The sequence below is a fragment of the Coffea arabica genome, chromosome 4e (assembly GCF_036785885.1).
Source record: "Coffea arabica cultivar ET-39 chromosome 4e, Coffea Arabica ET-39 HiFi, whole genome shotgun sequence".
NCBI classification, from domain to species: Eukaryota; Viridiplantae; Streptophyta; class Magnoliopsida; order Gentianales; family Rubiaceae; genus Coffea; species Coffea arabica.
This window is the reverse complement of record NC_092317.1, coordinates 16019273-16037357: the sequence shown is the minus strand read 5'-3', so window position 1 is coordinate 16037357 and position 18085 is coordinate 16019273. Positions and strand designations below refer to the sequence as shown.

Below are 18085 nucleotides of genomic sequence, written 5' to 3'. Positions count from 1 at the left end.
CATATAACAATAGTGATTATCCAGAATTAAGTTCCTTTTCAACTGCTCAAGTTGAAGATGTTCTTAGTTCTGATGATTATAGCAGCAGGAACGATCTAGATTTTGGAATTGACCAACCTTCAAGCAATTCAATTATCAACATTAATTCCAACGTTCAAGTTTTACTTGAGGATGAGATGCTGCAGAATTTTAATCCAGATTACAACCACCTTCATAGTTCAATTTTGAGATCATTGAATGAGCCACAGAGTGCCCTTAGTGGTGTCCTGAAACATCCTGTTCCTCCATCTAAAGTTCATAGGAGATGGAAAATGCTACTCAGTGCAGTGAGAAAGATTCCCTTGGGCAATTAAGTCATGTTCTGCAAACGAAAGATAGATAGTCCATTAATGGTTTTTTGGCTGGAAATTGTAGATGCTCGAGGAATGCAGCTCTAGTAGTTTAATGAAGGCCCAAGGCTTTTCCTTTATATGAACTTTTGTCTTTTCTTCTTGTTGGTTAAAGGCAGGAAGAAGACGAGGAAATTTGTAACTTGAAAGACATACAGTAAACGTCTTTAATGGTAGTATTAATATCCATGAAATTTTCCTGGTATGATTTGTTTAATGAATTTAAGTGAAAAAATCAGAAAATTTTTCATACCTCAATAATTCAATGTCTCCTATGTAATTTTTAGTGTGAATTTGCATACACTATTGCATAGTAAACACAATTTGTATGCGTCTGATCAGCTGCAGGTCTAATTCTAGCTTATTGTGCCACCGTCAATAATCTGCAAACTCAAGTTTCTTTTTTATTCGTTGTATCTCAATTATACATTCCTTTCAGTATGTAGATTGCAGGTACTACTTTATAAAAAATACGCAATGTTGGTAAAATAAACCAACAGTGTTATTTATTTACTAATTTTATTAGAATCAGGTTTTCAGTAGTTGTATTATTTAGAAGTATATTTTTATTTGGTCATTATACATGTAAGTAGTGTCTTATCCAACAAGTCTGGTAAATTATAAATAGGACATTAGTTAGAGTATTTTCTTTAGAGAGTTCAGAAGAATGTAGGATTTTATCATAGAGTGGCTTTCTTCCATTGTTTGTTTTGAGTTATAATAACATTGTGATTTTATTATTTCATTCTCTCACACATATATTTTGAGTGGTTATTTTATTCCTGCATTCTAGAATCTTGCATGCATAATTATTATTCGAACCCTAAATTTGGGTTCTATAATTGGTATCACAAGCCAGACAACGTGGCTAGTCCTTGGTGTTTTCATTGTCAGAGTTAAGGCACAAGATTTGCTAGAAAACATATAGTTGATTAAGTAGGCCATAAGGTTGGTCCTGAAATATGTAGTTGGTGAAGAATTCAACCATAAAATTAGTCCGAAAATTGTTTGTTATGGGTGTTATGACAGAGATTAGAGAAGAAATCTATCAGGTTTGTTGATTGTTGCGATTTGTCCGATTGAAGGATTTGAGTGATTAATAAGTTAGAGACACTAGAAAAACTTGACAGAAGAAAGAGAAGAATTTATTAAGGCATGTGAATTATTAAGGAAGAATTGTAATTTTCGTCCCCAATCTATAGTGTATGCACGGAATTATCCTCAATCTATTTCGAAAATCAATTTTGGTCCCCAATCTATTCAATTTTGCGCTAAAGTGGACAATTGACGGAATCTCTTCAATTTCAATCGGAACTAAGTCACGTGAGATCACGTGCTGGCACCTAAAACCCCTTTTTCAGTTTTTTAATTTCTAAAACACGTTTTTTCTAGTGGCTTGGCTTTTGGCATGGACACTCCTGTCCCTTTAGCTAGATCAATCTCCTCCTCGCCAATTCTTTTCCAATCAAAACTCTGAATTAGAGATCCTAAGGACAAACCCACCACCCGCTGAGCTAGGCCAGAACCAGGGCAAGATCTCCTTCCCATCCCAAATGGAGTCAACTTTGATGGCTGAACCTGCAAGCCTTCGAATCTCTCTGGCTTGAAGCTTATTGGATCATCCCAAACATTTGGGTCCCTGTGAATTGCCCATGCATTAACTAGCAAAATTGTGCCGAGCGGAATATTGTATCCCCCAATTTTACAGTAATCGGCCAACTCATGTGGCACTAGCATTGGTGCTGTTGGGTACAACCGAAGTGTTTCTGAAATAATGTTATGAAGATAAGGAAGATTGGATAGATTATATTCGTCAACCAATCGATCAGTCCCTACTTGAGCATCCAATTCAGCTCGAGCTTTCTCTAGCACCTAGGGATAGTTGAGCAAAAGAGACAAGGCCCATTCTATAGTCACCGATGAAGTGTTTGCTCCAGCTGTAAGCATGACCTACCAATAATATATTAGTGGTTCAATTAAATGCTCATTCCAGTTCAACGGTGAAGAATGGCTAATAGGGAAAGAATTTACTTACCAGTATAATCCCTTTGATTTTCAATTATTATCATCCGCTCTTCTCTCTCGACTGCTTGCTTATGAAGTAGTACTTCTACTGCTGCTGTTGCTCCTGTTGTTTGTGGAAGAGAGTTGAATTGAGTCCGTTTCTGGCGTTGATTGCAGATTATCTCCATTACTAATGGAGGCAAGAACGAGACTTGGACTTGGAGGCCAAGCTGAGCTTCTTACTCGTGCTGTGGGTTCTGGGGATTTGAAGGTGGCGACCAACAAGAGAAGTAATTTGGATTGTGAAATTACCCCTTTCATGTCTTTGTTTAATAAGACAAAAGGCAAGAGAAAGCTGAAAATATTAAAAAATGTGTTTTAGAAATTAAAAAATTGAAAAAAGGGTTTTAGGTGCCGGCACGTGATCTCACGTGACTTAATTCCGATTGAAATTGAAGAGATTCCGTCAATTGTCCACTTTAGCGCAAAATTGAATAGATTGAGGATCAAAATTGGTTTTCGAAATAGATTGGGGATAATTCGGCGTATACACTATAAAGTGGGGACCAAAATTACAATTCTCCCAATTATTAAATAAAGGCAAAGCTTTAGAAATTTGATTGATGGCAAAGAAAATTTGTTATATTAACTCCTACAAGCACAAATAGAGATACATATTTTGATTGGATTTTAAAAGTGAAAAAATATTTTGAACAGTATAATTTGGATGATTTTCTTTGTTGAACTATTGCAAGTGAGTTGCCAAAATATGTTTTCAAGAAAAAAGTACGACTATTCTTTATAGTGATGCATAAAACAAAAGTAGAAAAGTATTTACAAAATTTTTAGTTGTCGTACTAAAATACCTTGATGATTTTGGAAGGATATTTATTATGTTTTGCAAGCTATTGTGAAGAATTATACTTTCAAATCGAAATTTGATCGTTGGTATTAGGGTGTTGATTTTGAGAATGATAAATTTGTTGATGATATTGGTGATTTTGAAAATTTTGAATCTGTTAAAAGTTTTGATTTGTATACATTATTTGGAGAAATCGGGAGCGATGAATTTGTTGAAAAAAAAGAATGTATTGATTTGGTAAAGAAAGAAGAAAACTTTGATTTGGTCAGTAAAGAAAAAGTAATTGTTGTTGAAAAATTTGTTGGGTTGGACTCTCTTCAATGTGATAGAAAAATATTCGATTTGATAGACACGGATTTCATCAGAGTTGAAAAATATTTTGCTATAAAAGAGTTGATTGACAATGCGAAATTTGTGATAATCATGGTAATAGAGTTTCTAATTTGTTTGGTGGTGATTATTTTGGCAAGAAAGCAATCTATAATTTTGTATTCTTAGATATTTATGTTGGTGCCTTTGGTAAATTTGGTGATGAATGGATATATATGATTGAGTACTTTGATCAAGAAGAAATTGCTGAAAAATTGTTTACAAAATACAAAGTTTGTCCACGACCATGTGTCAAAATGAAAGTCAGCTGTTACTGTTACACCTTGATAGTTTATACACTGTCAGTGTATAAGAGATTTACTCAAAGAAATATATAATGATAAAGTTCATGGTTAAATGTACTTATCACCAATCCAAAATTGTTGCAAAACTTTAGGTATAAACCATGTCTCCAGAACACTGGAGAATGGCAAATACATTGAGGATGTTGTTGAGTTTAGAACTCAATGTTTTAATAATAGTTTTGTTTTAATAATAGTTATGCATGCAAGGTTATAGATTGAAGAAATAAAATAACCATTCAAAATATATGTGTGAGAAAAGAAAATAATAAATGCACAATATTATTATATCTCAAAATAATGAAAGAAAGTCACACCATAATAAAACTTTATAGACTCTTCTAAACTACTTTGAAAAAAATACTCTAACTAATGTCCTATTTATAACCTACCAGATTTGTTGGGTAAGACACCATTTGCATGAATAATTACCAAATAAAATATATATTCCTAAATAATACAACTATTAAAAACCTGACTCCGGTAAAATTAATAAATAAATAAATAGAAACATCTAAACTTGCTTTATTTTGTTAATATTACCTCCTTTAAATTAAACTCTCTACTGCTGCAGGCCTAACTCTATCTTGAGCAATAATTGCCATTGAAAACTTTGTAGCTATAAAAATAAGAGTAAATCTTATATATACTGACAGTGTATATACTATTACGGTTGGATACACAACATATTTGCAAAATTTGGATTTCAAATTCAAATTTAAATTATATGTCATACATCCAATAGTGAAAATATATACACTATCAGTGTATAGAAGATTAATCATATTTCTTTTGTAAGCTCTATGTTTTTCTTTGATGAATCAGTCAAGAATACAAAAGGTAAAGGGGAAGCCCTTACCACTAATTACAAGAGTATATGCCGTCAAAACAGTAAACATCTTGCCTATCATCTCTATACAAAAATATAGACTATATACAGAGTTTAATTTCAAAGACCACAAACAAAATTAGTCACTCCAAACTCTTGACATAACCTAATGTTTTCTACTGTGTTTCCCCATGTTTCACCACGACACCACCCTACAACAACTTCTTTCACATTTTTCATAATTTGTTGAGTTATGACTTCTGGAGGATTAACTAATTCTGAAATACTTGTTTGTTTTTGCTACACCATAGATAATAAAACAGTGGTTGCAAATGCTACTGTCTTCACACAACATACAAAACAATCTTTTGGGCAATGTCGAACCATCCGGGCAACTTCCCTTTCCCGATCAATAGCTTTCCAAAAAGGGATAATTTAAGAAACCTCCCTGAGGTTTCTGACACTTTCACTGCTTCCCCTAAGATTTTAAAAATTACACTAATCTCTCTTGTTAGAAATTTGGGCCCCATTACTTACATAAGATACAGTGAAAATACTACTTTGCCCAAAGACATTATGCCTTATTACAAATGGATATTTGACAAAAAAGGTTAGGGCACTAAATAAATAAGATTAACTAATTAAACCAAAATAATGATTATTTCATCTCAAATTAGCAACCATAATTACAAGATCAGGACAGATGGCCTTATATAATCTATATAGATAGATCTAATGAGCAAGAGAAATAGATGGATTTTCTAATTGGCATATTTGTTGAATCTTGTTTTGAGACAAAACTAATTCATGCCTTTTGTTGCTGATTTGTTGACTAAGATCTGTATGTTTTCTGCACCAGTGCTTTTAGTTTTACTTCTTCAATTACAATAAAAGATTAATTTTTTACCCAAATTTAGATGCTTATACTAATAATTTAATAGTTTTATAGAGTTAGTTGTGTCTTTAATATGTAGTTGCAAATGACAAAAATATGGCCATTACAATTGGCTTTAGCTATGTGCATAGACCATTGTTGATTCAAGTTATAGTTTTTGCATCTTTTCAAATTTTTCATATATCCCCTAGCTTTTATTAATTGTTTTATTCTTTACTAATACAACTTGAGGACAATTAGGAAAGGGCATATATGGAAGAAAATTATCATCTCACTCCTCGAAATACATTTTTAATGGTAGTTTTTGTGAATTGAACTGATTCTGTTACCAAAACCATAAGTTCAAGGGAGATTAGTGTAATTTTTGAAACCTTAAGAGAGGTCAGTGAAAGTGTCAGGAATCTCAATGGAGGATTTTGAAATTATCCCTTTTGAAAAACCTAATGTGTGCTTTGAACAAATTCCCACATTTAATTATGAACTTACCACGGCCTACATATTAGTAACAAATGAAAAAAAAAATTGTTTTACATGTAATTGGTGTTTACCACAGTTAATAAAGGGGGAAATGCAGTTTTAGTCCTCAACATTTAGTACCTTTGTGGTTTTAGTCCTCAAAGTGTTGGCAAAATAAATCTGGTCCCTGATATTTAGCACTTGTGCAGTTTTAGTTCTTCAAATTTTGACAAGAATAAATTTGGTCTTCAGTGTATCCAATCTAAAGTAGATTTAGGACATTTGAAGAATTTTCCCAATTATTAACAAAATTTAGTCACGAGCAATTATTTGTCTATTAAATTGAATTTAAAAATAAAAGAGCACAGTAACGGTTAAGTTTAAAGAACAAGATTAATGACTATAAGCTCACGTGCTAAGTAACTAACTAGTCAAAAAAGAATAAAAATGAAATTTGCTAAACTACAAATTCAAACTAGTCAAAGCATCCATTTCATTAATTCAAAACAATTTTCAGTCTCTAGTCTCACCACTCCTAAGCAAAAATCCCTAACACTCAATTTTTTCCACATGGTTTAATTTTTTTGTGTTTCTTGGTTAATTAATTATTCATGTGCCATCAAAATGAGCTATTCTTATAGTTTAAATTAGCTGCTTTGCTTTTTTAAAAAAAAATTAATTTACCGAAAACGTGATTGATTCCATCAATTGTTCTAAATCTGATTCAAATTAAAAAGATTGGGGTTCAGACTTGTTTCTGCTGAAATTTTTGCAACTAAGGTCACATTGGATGCCAAACATTAGGGACCAGACTTGTTTTTGACAAGACATTAGAAACTAAAATTTCACTACTATTAAATATTAGCGACTAAAACTGCATTTCTCCCTAAAAAATATTTACCATTGTTAAAAAAATAGTTTACCACAATTAGAAAAATGTTTACCATAGTTGTGAACCCTGTCAAAGGCTTCTTGACATTTTTTTTGGCTACAATACTTTGATATCACGAATTGTGCACTATGAAGATTTGATGGGTGGACTTTTTGTCACATTTCTTTTTCATATATTTCAATTCTAGAAATAGTTTCTAAATCCTTTAAACTATAAAAATGCAACAATTTGGGATGTGTTACAAAAGTTTTTACATGGCACAACAGGGGTTGCATCTTCCACCAAAAGCAAATCAATTCACTTGCTCTTCTTCACCATATTCGCATTAATAGGAAGCTTGGGATGCCCTTCTCTATTGTGAACTTTTAAGGTGGTCTGCAGCCCGCTTTGGACATCATTAGCTTAATTGAATCCAAAGAATTACTTTAAATATTCCATCTTTCTTTCTGTTTTGTTTTGGGGGATGTAAATGAAAGATTGGGCCTGTTCGATTTGGACAAGTGTTGACACGGTCTACATCATTGGACTACCAATTTTCCCGAATGACCACAACGGTCATCCACGGTGGTGGACTCAATGCTTGATCCATCCGCAAAATCAAACAATTTAATACATATCTGATACTAGGAGTGGACATGGTTCATGTTCGAATCAAAATTGGACCAGCAGTTTGTTGAACCAGAATTGGAATTGAATTTTGGAAATTGAAATTGGAATCATAACCATAATTAAAAATACAGGTTCACAAAACACCTGAGCTAAAACCGGTGGTTTAGAACCAATTCAAACTGTCTAAAAAATTAAATTGCTAGCCAAGTTGGTCATTTTAGAGGTCAATACTTTTTTCTAATTGTGGTAAACTATTTTTCAAACGAGGTGTCAAAACACCCATTTGGTCTAGATAGATCTATATACTTAGTAGTCCCTTACATAGCTTTTTTAAACTTCCTTTTCCTGTAGAATAAGATAAATTAGGTTATAGGAGTATTATTATTGCGACAAAAAAAAAAATCTTCCTTCCTTCTACGACTAAAGATACTGTGTGTGGTTGTACCACAACATTACTTACCTAACGGTATCCATGGTATGCGTGGTATAGCAATTTTTTTTGGAATAGTAGTACCATCACAAACGTTTGTAACATTTAGAGTTACAGACATCTATTAGAACAGGTAATACTACTACTATTTTAATATTTATATAAGAGCCTTCTAATATTATAATTTGTAAAAGAGTTCATTATTAGTATTAACCTAAAACTAGCTATCGACGGCTATTCATCTTCCAACATGTAAAACAAAACAACAGCAGCCTTTTATATAACCTTCCTAGTGATTCATTCAGTCAAAAAAAACTGGGGATTGTCATTCAAGAAATTTAAACAAGAACCCGGTGCAAGAAGTACAACAAGCAAGTCAAGATTGTGATTGTCTTCAAAGCAATTTAGATGAAAATCCATACAAAAGGTATCAAAACCTACTTATTGTAAGTTTTTTTCTTAATTTTTTATGTATGTCGATGACTTACAATATGGTATCAATATAGTTCAAATACTAATGGTGGATAAATGAATTAATTATCAATAATCAATATTTTAAAACATATATGTTTTCATAAGTTAATGTAATGGTTTTTGTGTTGTATGATTGGTGAAGATAATCGAGTATAGTTTATAATTTATCTAAAGTTCCTATATGCATGCTTTGACTTTAATTGCTTTTGGAAATTGGCATGGCTAGATATGTTCAAAAGCGATTTCCTTTTGGCAATTCCTTTTTTTTTCTTTTTTTATTAGTTGTCTAATGTGTTAATTGAATAATCAATAATTTGGACTTTTTTTTTTCAGATGGAACCAGAACATGACAAGAAGTTTGAAAATGATAGTGTTGATACTTTCCAAACACCTGAAAAGTCACTTCTAGTTCCATCTCAAGTTGGTATGGAATTTGCTTCATATGATGATGCATATGACTTCTATAATATGTATGCAAAGGATTTAGTTTTGGGATAAGAGTTAAAAATTCATACAAGGGAAGAAATAGTGATGAGAAACAAGGTGTTGTACTTTGTTGCGCACGTGAAGGGTTTAAACTAGAAAAATAGTCAAGTCATAGTAGCTAACAAGGCGAATGGGTTGTCTAGCAATGTTGAAACTTAAGTTAGATGAATCAAAAATGTGGAAGGTAATAGATGTTAAGCTGGATCATCATCATCATAAGACAACTCCATCTAGTGCACGATTTTACCAGTCACATAAGAATATCAGTATAGCAACTAAAAGGACAATTGAACTTAATTGTGATGCAGGGATTCAAGTTAATAAGACATTTCAATTGCTTGTAGAACAAGTAGGACATGAAAATCTTACATATGATGAACAAGATGTTAGAAATTATGTTACAAAGTATAAAAGATTGAAACTAAAAGAGGGTGACGCACAAGCTTTGCACAAATAATTCTGTAGTATGTAGATGAAAAATCGTAATTTCGTTTACTTGTTTAACTTTGATGATGACTTGCATTTGAAAATGTTTTCTGGGCAAATGCAAGGTCTAGAGTGGCATATGAGTATTTTGGAGATGCAAATTACTTTTGATACAACATATTTGACAAATCGCTACGATATACCATTTGCTCCGTTTGTAAGAGTTAATCATCATGGTCAATTAGTTGTATAGGTTCTGGTTTGCTTGCAGATGAGTCCACTGAATCTTTTGTTTGGTTATTTAATGCTTGGCTTACTTGCATGTCTGGTCATCATCCAATTGCCATTATAACTGATCGATGCAAAACAATGAAAAATGCCATAGTTGAGGCGTGTTTCCCAAAACTCGTTATCGGCTTTGTTTATGGCATATAATGTAAAAGGTTCCATAGAAATTAAAAGGTTATAATCATTACCATGCAATCAAGCATGTACTAGAAGCAGCTGTATATGATTCATTAAGGGCTGATGAATTTGAGATTGCTTGGAAAAAATGGTCAAAATTTATGGATTAGATGTGAATACTTGGATAGAAAACATTGTATGAGCAAAGATGCAAATGGGTTACAGCATTCCTCAGAGGTAGTTTTTTAGCAAGTATGTCAACTACACAAAGAAGTGAAAGTATTAATGCATTTTTTGACAACTATGTACATTCTAGGACATTTTTTTTTCCAAAATGATAAAGAGGAGATGGCAGCCCAAGACCCAGAGCCTATCTTCAACGCATTCAGCCACTTTAATGCTTCACTTGGTTACATGCCCACATTACTAGGTCCGGTCGGCATGTACATTCTAGGACATCATTAAGCGAATTTGCTGATAAATATGTATTGGCCCTAAAAGATAAACATCAGAAGAAAGTTAGAGTTGATTTTGATTCGAGACACTCTTATCCTGTGTTGAAAACAAATTGCCCCTATGATGGGCAACCATCCAAAATTTATACACATGGTGTTTTCAAGAAATTTCAAATTGAAGTGGAAAATATGTTCTTGTGTTTTAACACCATGCAAGTGAAATAATAGGGTTCAATTATAATTTATGTTGTCAAAGAACGAGTTCAAAGAGAAGAAGATTTTACGAGCATTGTTGAGTATGAAGTTTTGTATAATGCACTGGAATAGGAAGTTTAGTGCATTTGTAATTTGTTCAATTTTAAAGGTTATCTTTGTTGACATGCTTTGTCTGTTCTTCATTATAATGGCGTTGTCGAGATTCCGGACGAGGTTCTAACCTACGCTTTAAATTTTAATCTAATTCCCTCATTCACTGCAAGTATACAAGTCATGGTTCGTAGTATTAGAGTAGGATCAATCCCATAAGGATCACTTTCAACTACTCAGACTTTTCGCTCACTCTATTATCTAAATTAATCAACAATTTTAACTAAGTAAAATAGCCACAATGATAAAATCATGCAAGGAAAATTAACAACTTGAAAGAGTTCAACTAAACACAAGTGTTCTACAGTATAAAATCTACTAAATGTACCTTACTATGGATGAAATAGTCAATTATCACTAATGATCTTGTCTTGCTAAGGATGCATTTCACTCAAACTATCAGAATTCGCTCTTGCAAATGAACCGAACTTAGCTAACACAATAGTTACCCTATTTTCATGGAGAAATCTAAAGTAAATACTTAATCTAAATTAAGAAATGCCAAAAACATCCACTTGAGTGTACCACAACTTTCGTGTGCCTACTTCTTAGATTCCATCTATTCTGTTTCCATCATTGTCAACTACTCTCATAGATTAACAACAACTATCATGTCTTGTAGATAGTGATCTAGCATAAGTGAACTACAAGTACAAGAATAAGTGAACTAGCAAGTACAAGATATAGCAATAATAAACTTTATTTAACCATCATCAAGGCACAAATAGTTTCATATATCCTTAGAACACGAAAATTTAACTAGACATAGTAGATTTAACAACAAAACTCATGTCTTCAATGTAACTAAATATTAATGAAACAATAAAGAGAGTAAAGAGAAAGAAATGCTTATTCAAGTGAAGAAACAACATCTTCAAGTTTCATCATCTTCATTGCCATAAAAAATACATTATTATATCAAGAGTTTTTCAAGTTCTTCAAGAGAAATAAGAACTAGATCTAAAACTATACTAAAACTAAGCTAGAGAGGAAAAAGAAAGAAAAGTTTTCTTTTTTGTCTAGAACTAATCTCTCCCACAATAATGTGTTTCTTTCTTGTTAAGAGTTAAGAAAAGAATCTCCTAAATCTACCAAAAGTTGGTACAAATTGACCATTTGTGTCTTGTCAAAGATAAAGAAAGAAAGAAAGGTCATGCAAGTTAGCAACTTGCAGCTACCATGAATCCCTCGGACCAATCCCTTAAGGGATTCTCCCAGGGATTGTGTAGAGCGAGTTATTCTCTGCGAAACGACATTCTGCTCACAATACCTGGGAGAAACTGTAGAGAATCCCTCGAGGGATTCTTCCTTGTTTTTTTTTTTTTTTTTTGCTTTTCATCCTTGACTTGGACCACTTCTTTTAGCATTGTTGTGACTTCTCAAACTTCTAATTCTCGCACATTTTGCTTCCAATTAAGGTTGATCATTTTGCCTACAAAACATAGAGATTTTACAAGTAAAATGACAAAATCACAACTAATTCATTTATCAACTTAAGAAGCAAATTAGTGACATAAATTAGACAATTTATACCAATTAATCTTACAAATTGACCAAAAATAGTATGAAACACATTTAAAAAGATCACAAATTTAGCCATTATCAACTCCTCCATACTTGAATTATTACTTGTCCTCAAACAATATCAACAACTACACAACCAATGATTCAAGTGCCTAACCAAATAATATGCCTTTTAAAATTCAAATCCCATAATTTAGTAATTAGCCATTATGCAATCATCCAAATTACACTAAATACTCATAATATCTAGTAAAGGAGAGATAATTAAACTCGAATTTAGATATGTTCAATTCACTCTCTCACCCTAAATCTAAATCTGCAAATAAGCAACTCATACAATCAAAAGATAGGTAACACTCTCCTACAATTATCTTTTCCTCAAATCTTAAGTTTAAAAAGGGAATTATTCATACAAACTATCAACAAATACTTAAATTATTAAAGTTTCTTTTGACGTGAAAATCAACACTTTTAGGTGAAAATTCTCGATTACTCAACACTTGCACACTCAAATCACTCAACTACTCCTAATTCAAGTACCTTTTTTACGCAAAAATGGATATTTTTAGATGAAACCTCCCAGTTACTCAATACAAGAATCATTGAAGTAAAACTCTTATTTTACACTCTTTTTCTTCTTCTTTTTTTTTCTATTTTTTTCCTTTTTTTTTGTTTTTTCAAAGATATACAATCCTTCTTAAACCAATTTATATAAAGAGTAAAACGAGTATCACTTAATTGACTGTATCAATCACTTAGTTGAAAATTTAAATAAAAAAGAGAAATTTCATTAAACATGCAAATATAAGCATAATTCTCCCTCCTTTACCAAATGTACTTTCTAAAATGCAAAAATCCTAACCACATAATAACTAATTCCAAGTTAAATAAAAAATGAATCATTCAAAAGCACATTTCAAATCCAACAAGTAGGGGAGTTAACGGCTTGAAGGTAAACTTTTGTTGACATCTCTCAAACATTTTGGGCCATAGTGAAATTTTCAAAAAGATTTTGAAAATATTTTGATAGAATTTTTCCTTATAATTGGGGGAAACTCCCTGCCAGTAAACCCAAATTTCAAAAAGAATTTCACAAGGCAATATTTTAAAAAATACATTCTAGCATTTCCAATACAATTTCAGTCAGTAATCATCATCACGTAGTCACAAAAAAATTTAAACCTATTCTCCTCCTCATACTTAAAATTCACATTATCCTCAATGTGAAGGATAGAAAAAAGATAAAGGAGAAAGCAATACTCCCTTTTTGTTGAGCAACTGACGATCAATACCATGTGATAACGTCCCCCCTAACTTTAAAGTTTAAACACAAAAGAAAAGAAATGAAGAGACAAAGTTCAACAACACAACTAAAAAAATCAAACAAATCACAAGGTCATAATGTAAGGACTCGTAAAAATTGTTATTTTTCGACTCCTAATTTTGCTCATTTAATTATTTATCTGAATATTTGCTCCGATTATTATTTTCTAACCTTATTAAACTTAAATACATGGAATTATGACTTCATTATATTTTTAAAGTGACTCATTTCAAAAATTAATTTTTGGAAGCTCGATTAATGAAAATAATGAAAACGTGTTTGAAAATTTTAGCCTATTGGGAGTACAATAAGCTCGAAAAATTGGAGACATGTACAATGATTCTAAAACAGGTAATTTTAGGTTTAAGTACTCAAGTGATAGTTAGTGGTACGATCGTTAGAAGAATTTCTCGAAAATTTCCCTCTATCGCGCCTAAATTGGAAATACGCGTTTTCACGCGCATGATTAATTGAGGGACTTTAGACCATTATTTTGGGGCAATTAAGAGTGAATAATATTTGTACGAATATAAGTGTATTGGAGGTTTAGTGTACTGGTGAAATAAACTCGAGAGGAAGTTACAAGAACAGCTGGGCAACACCTTGAAGCTTCCCAAGGAAGTTACATTTTTTATCAACTCTCTCTCTCTCTCTTCCTCACAAGAACAGTTGGCTATCAAGCTGCAAAAACAACACCCAAGTTCTTCATTTTTCATCCTCATTTTTTCAACAAAAACACCACCAAATGCCACCAAAATTTAACCATACTTAGCTTAACACTTGGAGAGTTCATCTAGCTACAAAAGAAGGGAGCTTTCCACGGTTTTCTTGGACCAAGAGAGGGCCGAAATTTCTGCGTAGTTCATCAACCAAAGTAAGTAATGATCAAACCTTCTAGTTTTGATTTATGGAAGTTCTAGTACACCTTTAAGCTCTTGTATTCATGTGGGTGGCATGTTATTGTTGGAAAATTTTGATGTGGGCTCTATGAACTCCCACTCTTGGATGATGGCTGATGTGATGATTGATAATGGATTTAATGTTAGTTTAGTGTTCAAATTGGTAGATTAATGGTGCATAGCAAGTATAAACCTCAAGGAATGTATGGCTGAAAAATTTCCAATTCTGCCCCTGTTTTGATCGTGTTTTTTTTGCGAAATTCTGAGGGTTTGATGGCTTGTATGTGATGTTTATATGTTCTATAGATGGTGTATAAAGTTTCACCGAAAAATATTGAGGTTTGGTTGGTCAAATGGATTAATCTTGCAAAGCTAGTAAACCTGGAAAATTTTTCCCGTAATGCTCAGACAGCCTTCGTGTTTCGTCCATATCTTTGTACTCCGATGTCGAAATCAAGTGCCGTTGGTGGCATTTGAAATTATACATCCCTAGATTTCCAACGGTATAAAATGCAACCCCTAGTTCTACCCGAGTATTCCGTACCAACCGTTTAAAAATGACTGTCCTGTTTTCTCTGTTTTCCAGGAACGAAGTTCAGAAGCTGCAACTTGAGGCTCAAATTTGAGTTAGTTGTGTGCTGAATTTCAAAATGATTTCTTCTGTGAAATTATAGTTTTATGAATTTATTTTCTAACGCCACCAATCATGTTTAATTCTGAGTTGAATTGAGTGATTTGTGATCAAAATACGAAACCTGCCCTGTTCTTGAAAACCCTAAATTTTGGACAGAATTGATGCTAGACTTGGTGTAGACTTGCCAATTGAATTTCTTGGAGTTAAAACACTTACCAAATGTACCATGAATGTTCCTTAGGTTTTTCCTATCCAAATGAACCATGTTTGAAGGATTTTCATTGACCAAATGTTTGGAATGGAAAACCAAAAAAAAAACTCAAGGCAGTTCTGCCATAGGATTTTCGAAACTTTGGTTGTTTGGATGACTACCTTCCCAAAGGTATTTTTCCATGAAATTTGATAGAGGGATACCCTTTATATAGGAGTATTACACTGCCAAATTTGGTACCAATCCGAATCCATTTCGTAGCTCGACTAAATTACTAAAGTTCAAGACTTTATTTTGGAAAACCCTTGTTTAACAAGAAAATTTGGGTAACTTTGGGCTACCATTTCTTGGTGATCAAAACTCCGTTTCTCGTTCCGCTTGTTTTGTTGTAAACTTGGATTACAACACTAATAGATTTTCAAATTTCAAAGGCTAGTTTCAATCAAGTGAATTTTGCCGAATTTCCAAAGTTGGCCAAAACCCAACTTGAACCTACCTTGATAACGCAAGTTAACATCTTCAAGCTCTATTTGAATACCTTCCGCTGAGGTTTGTGGAATGGTTCCTTCTAAAAATTTGTAGTACATTGAAAGACGTTTCCAACGGTACCAAATTTTCCAATTTTCAACAATCGAAGAGTGAGTTATGATTTTTCAAACATTGTACCAAAAATAAAAAATTTTGAACATTTGAAATGAAATCCGCGCGGGAAGCATTTTGTTGGAATCCGGCCTTGAATCCGGCTAATTTCTGGCCGGATAGTCGGCCGGATTGCTGTTGGGATTTGAAAAAAATTTGAGGATGGCTACTGCCTCCAATCCGGCCAAGAATCCGGCCGGATTGTGACGTGGCCAGTCCACTTTCGACTTCGGTCGTTCGTTTCGAGATTTATTCGCACGTACTCGTTCCCATCCAATGATTTTAAAGATAATAAATCCATTTTTACTCGAGTCTTATAACTCGTTCGAGTTTCAATTTTTAAAAAGAACCCGATCTCGATTTTCAAAGGAACTTAGACTCAATTTTCGAGATACTTTCTAGACCGTGTTAGTGTGCAACTTTCCTCATTGTTGGGAATTGTTAGTAATAGTCTATTGTTAATTGCTCAGGCACCCAAGAGGAACTTCAAAAGGATCCCACAGCGGACGTTTGAATTTCGAGTGTCCCTTTTCTTCTCGTTTTACTTGGTGAGTGTCAAGTGTGTGTTACTTGAATCACTGTGAACCAAATACATGTTTATTTGTTATTGATACTTGAGATTTCAAAATTTCAGACGGAGGTGTACTTTATCGCACCCGTCCTCGCTTGAAATAAATGACTCGCACTTGAACTACTCGAATGTCTCAATTGCTTGCACATGTTACTTGCTTGCTTGACTTGAAATAGTATGCTATGGCTGCATACGTCGTTGGAATGAATCTCCTCGACACTCAAACATGCTTGGGGGACGCCCACATCTCATTGGCGAACCTTGGACTCGAGCCGGCATGGGTTTGGTCGGACTCCTTGGTAAACCATGAGAAAAATTGGAAAGCTTGATCTAGTGAGAGATCTTGCTTGGCATACTCGAATAGTATTGCCTTAAACAAATGACAGGCGGGTCCGAAACAGGGGTATGTAAGGTGAAAGAGGACATGTTAAGTGGAGTTCTACTGACCAAATCTACCCGAGTGACGAAGTGTCAACTCGTGGAGGTTATTGATCGTGCAAGTGGAACATAGCTCTTGAGAGTTCCAGTATCCTTGAATTGTTTATGGTTACTTATCTCGTAAATTGTTAATCATTGGATATATTATTGCTCGACTTGTCAATTTGGGATTGTTACTTGAACAATGTGCTTGCATGTGTGTTCTTGGCCTCACGAGCGTTTTGCTCACCCTGTAGATTTGTTTTCCTTAACAGGCTTGGGCTTGTATGGGACTCGGAGTAAATTTCCATTTTGAGTATTTTGTGGACTTTTGTAATAGGGTTCCAATTCTTTTGACTAGACATTTTGGCTATTGTATATTTTGGGATGTATTTGGAAACCCGTGATATGGATTTGGTAATTGTTTAATATTGTTAAACTTGAACGTTTTCGCACTAATCACATTTATATTATCTGGATGTGATGTCTAGTACCGTTATAAGTTTGAACGTGTATCGCTTGAGTCTTGGCGAGAGCTGGGCACGCGTCCCGCGGATACCCTTTGGTTCGCCTTAGGGAGAAGTGAGGGCGTCACAGTTGGTATCAGAGCGCTAGGTTAACGCTAGGTTAGAGATCTATATGGGAGACATATTAGATACTCTACCCTTAAGACCTGAAACCGGATATTTAGGTTGCACCTTAAGGGGTATTTGGAGCTTACTAGTGATTGGGTTAGACATGAATAAATGACATCCGAACTAGATAGTGATTTAATTTCTAACCGAAAGGTGTTATTATTTTTCAGGGATGAAAAACGGAAATGGAGTTCCGGCAGCTAACGGAAATGGCCATGCGAATGGTCATGTAGTGTTTCCTAGGCCTATCTTCTACCGAGCGCTAGGTGGGGGAGCTCGAGTACGCTATTCCCCATCTGACAGATATCCCCGATGTTTGTGTAGGGTTACCTTTGCCTTCCCGGACCACCTTGTGCTTGCTCTCGACGACGAGCGTCGTCAACTAGTGAATTTTAACAGGGATCTTCAGATAGAGGTGGACGAGCTTAGACAGATGGTTAGTGCTTAGGGCGAGAGGATCGCCGAACTCGAGAAGGTGATAGAGGGCGAGGTAGCTACATCTGCTGTTGTTAATGAGGAGTTCCGGAGTACTAGGGCACAGCTTACTAGGTTGAGGGAGGAGGTTCGTGATAGGGCTTTCGG

The 18085-nt window shown here is 33.8% G+C and overlaps 1 pseudogene; it reads right to left on the bottom strand.

The window, feature by feature from the left end:
- Positions 1 to 1754: 1754 nt before the first annotated feature.
- LOC113740849 (cytochrome P450 81Q32-like) lies at positions 1755 to 2581 on the bottom strand (annotated as a pseudogene).
- Between the last annotated feature and the right edge of the window lie 15504 nt (positions 2582 to 18085).